The sequence below is a fragment of the Electrophorus electricus genome, chromosome 3 (genome assembly GCF_041902795.1).
Source record: "Electrophorus electricus isolate QZ-2024a chromosome 3, ASM4190279v1, whole genome shotgun sequence".
In the NCBI taxonomy this organism is placed as follows: domain Eukaryota; kingdom Metazoa; phylum Chordata; class Actinopteri; order Gymnotiformes; family Gymnotidae; genus Electrophorus; species Electrophorus electricus.
The window spans coordinates 12,084,055-12,087,500 of NC_137499.1; the positions used below are offsets into that span (position 1 = coordinate 12,084,055).

General features: G+C 47.2%; 1 protein-coding gene across 12 annotated transcripts in view; it reads left to right on the top strand.

The window, feature by feature from the left end:
• Nucleotides 1–236: 236 nt before the first annotated feature.
• Nucleotides 237–3,446, top strand: part of baz2ba (bromodomain adjacent to zinc finger domain, 2Ba) — a 77,310-nt gene continuing 74,100 nt past the window's right edge. For 9 of the 12 annotated variants that reach the window (XM_035526553.2, XM_081710330.1, XM_035526552.2 and 6 more), the window contains exon 1: nucleotides 238–504. The gene's annotated coding sequence lies outside the window, so the exon portion shown is untranslated. Of the gene's footprint in view, nucleotides 505–3,446 lie in introns of all 12 variants that reach the window. The other 3 variants (XM_081710326.1, XM_081710333.1, XM_081710331.1) reach the window with 2 other exon arrangements.

A 3,446-nucleotide genomic window follows, 5' to 3' on the forward strand; every position in this document is an offset into this window, starting at 1 on the left:
CATTATGAGATATTACAGCCTGCAACTCACTACGAATCAATGTTAGGTATTGTCATCGTAAAGACGGATTGTGGCTATACCGTGGTTCTGGAAACTGAAGGTGTGATCTGAACAGTTAAGCGATCTAATGGTGTCATTTAGACTACCGACTCAAGAGTGAAAGTTTTATTACAAAGGACTTGCAACCTGACGTCACTTTTGATTCCTTGAAGTGAAGCCGAATAAACCTTGAGAGGAGAGTCTCCTTCAATCTGCCGTCCGTAACTAACGCACACAAACACGCACACAAACACACACACACACTCACACACATACACACACACACACACACATACACACACGCAGTCACTCACACCGAGACTCAATTACTGCCCAATTCGCTTCTTCATCATCTCCTGCTACACCGGCCTCTCACGAAACGCGATCGCGGACGGGAAAGAAAAGGCGAAGTGTTTAGTCCGAGCGGAACCGCGGCGGGATTACGCCCGGGGCTCCGAACTGACGGTAAGTTTCCGTTCGCCCGCGAGCTTTCTTTCTCTGGGCGGATCGAGGTCGTCGCTTGGCTGGCTTGATTTCTTTAGCGACGGCGCTAACTCCATAGTTTCTTTACGTGGCTACGCGCGTCCCTCCAGCGTTTAACGTTCGCGGATTAAAAAAAAAACAACAACAACAACAAAACAAACTTGTCCGAGCGATTGAATCGTTTGCCTGAGATACGAACAGCGACAGACGTCGTTATATAGCGATGCGGTTGAACTTTGCAGACGGGAACAATGTTGCTGCTGTTGGCGATGTTGCGAGTGACTTGATAGTAGGAATCCTGCCTTTGTGCCTCTCCCGTGCGCTTCAACCGCTCTGTTTTTTACATTAAATGACATTAAACGTTTCTAAACACGTACAGAGGCGCACGGCCGTGCCGCCCCGTTATTACCGTGCACAGTTAGGAAAATATATTTGGATTTTTGTGCGTTTATTTCGTGGAGGCACGGGGGAGCCGACGCTACCTTTGCTCTACTTAACGTCCGTCTCTCAGATGATGGCAAACGCGAACGGATCTTCATCGACAAAACAAGATAAAGCGGCCGTCCGTGCACTTTCCGCCCCCCCCCCCCCCCCCGGTCCCTTTCGCCAGGAATCGGTGCACTTTCGACGCTTTATTCGCACGGAAAACAGCCTTGTCGCGGAGGCGCCGCGCGCGGCGCGAGTCCGGGGCTTTTTCTCGCGCTCTCGTCTCCGCGGCTTCCTTTCAAGAGAAGCAGCTGCGACTTGTCGAAATTTATCCCTTTGTGTATAATACAATATCCTCCATTTTTTTTTCTCCCCTGCCCTCCAAACAACGAGCCTCTCGCCATCTTGGCTGTCTCGCGCGCCCGGGCGGAGAGCCCGCCGGTCGCAGGACCGAACCGGCACGCGCGGTTACGGCCAGAAAGTTTAGAAACGTCTTGAAGCGCCGGCGGTGACGTCATGCGAAGTTTAAGCGAAATATTGCGTTATTGACCGGAGGCTCGGGACTCGACCGGGGGTTGCCGTTCTGAGACCCGTTTCCATGTTTTGTTTGTTTGTTTTTAAATCGAGCGTCGTTTTGACACATATACAAAGTTAAATATTAATATCAAGGTTGCGTGGAGAATCATAATCGATTCCGTTTACAGGTGGATGACATCACAGGGGTGTTTGTTTTAGTGGCCTTTTGGGTGTCAGGCGACACGATGATGTCATTTGGGGTCTTAAATTGATCCGGTTAGTTGCGGAATATTACGCTTGGAGTAGGAATTACAGTTGAATTGCTATCATATTTTGATCATTTAAACAAACAGGGTGTGTTGATTTTTTTTTAAACCGTCTTAAAAGTTTATGTTAATCAAATGGTTATGCAGTCTATTTTTAGAAAGAAAATACATTCCCGAACAACGATATTTATAAATTATTGCGAGTGGTCCCGGCTGAATTGTCATAATCAAGCTATAATGGTTATTGCCTTTATGACATAATTTATATAATTGTTAACTGTTGTAAACACAGAATTTATATCTGTAGGCTACCATATGTTCCATGCAATAATTAGGAAACAGTTTACTTATTTAAAAATAATATATCATTGTAATGTGCTGCTAAGATGGAGACATCAATCAAATTATTTTGAACATTCTAATGGAAAACACCTTTATAACTGAATTTAAACATTTCCTTATGATTTCTCTATGCAAAATGTCACAGCATAATTAAGTGAATTAATGTTGCTGGGATGCTGTGGATAGCATAATCAGTGGGTGTAGATCTGAGAGTGTGTTAGAGGCAGGTCTTCAACCATTAAACCTCTAGTCGGAGTAACGTTTCTCACACTGGATTGGTTAAAGAGGCAGCATTAGTGCATCCGTACTTGTGATTTTAGTTTCTTCTTATTGGTGAGAGTCGGTCGTGAGCTACAGGTTTTTTTTAATGATCGTTTTGGCTTCAGTAGGCTTACACAGAACTTGACTAGCTGTCTAAAAAAACACCAAGAAAAAGGTTGTGTCTTGACTAGATTGCGTGACGGCCAGCTCCCAAGAAGTTTTTGTTTTCGTAGTACGTTTTAATACGTTCACCAATCCGCCGTAGTGTTAACACCAGCCGGCTTTCTGGAACGCCAGGAGGTCCTTAACGGGAGCCGGCCTTGCAGCCGGTGCGCACCGAGCCGACCCTCCGCCCCGGCGAGCGCGTCGCCTCAGCCGTTACACACAGTCCAGGCTGCTGTTTTAACAACATGTCTGTGTGAGACGGGGAAGTGTGCGTTTCCGGCTGCCGTCTTTGTCTGGATGCGTGCTGCTGCAGAGCGCGGCGAGTGCAGGGGGAGCAGATGTTGAGGCGAACATCCTGACGTGATGCTTTTCTCTGGTGGGAACGCTGCCGCGTCTTCCCTCCTCCTGGTGCATCGACTTGACAGCTGCTTGATTTCATGGAACCGCTAAGAAGCCATTAGTGGTATCAGTGAATTGAAACGGAACAGTCTCACCCACTCTCCTCTTCCATTAGAAATGTGTCTATTGTTGGCTTTTTCTTTGTGCGTGCGTGCGTGTGTGTGTGTGTGTGTGTGTGTGTGTGTGTGTGTGTGTGTGTGTGTGTGTGTGTGTGTCTGTGCCGCTGCAGCTGAGCACACAGAAGAAGACCTCTAATACACTTGTGCTGTTTCCCTTACTGTGAATTAGGGAGAGCAAATCTGTCAGGACCTGTTTTTGCTGTTGGGGTTTGAAGAGATTTCATACTGTGCTCTCTCAAGCACACCCAAGCCCACGAACGTCTCTAGCTATGGGGGGAAAATAAGTGTGTGTGTGTTGGGGGGGGGGGGGGGTAAGCCCAAAATAAAAGGGGGAAAAAAACCAACAAAAAAACTTAGTCTCAGTTAAGAGTTGGATTGTGTTCAGCACAGGATGTCGCTCTCCTGTGCGGGCGTGGATGATTCCGGCCTC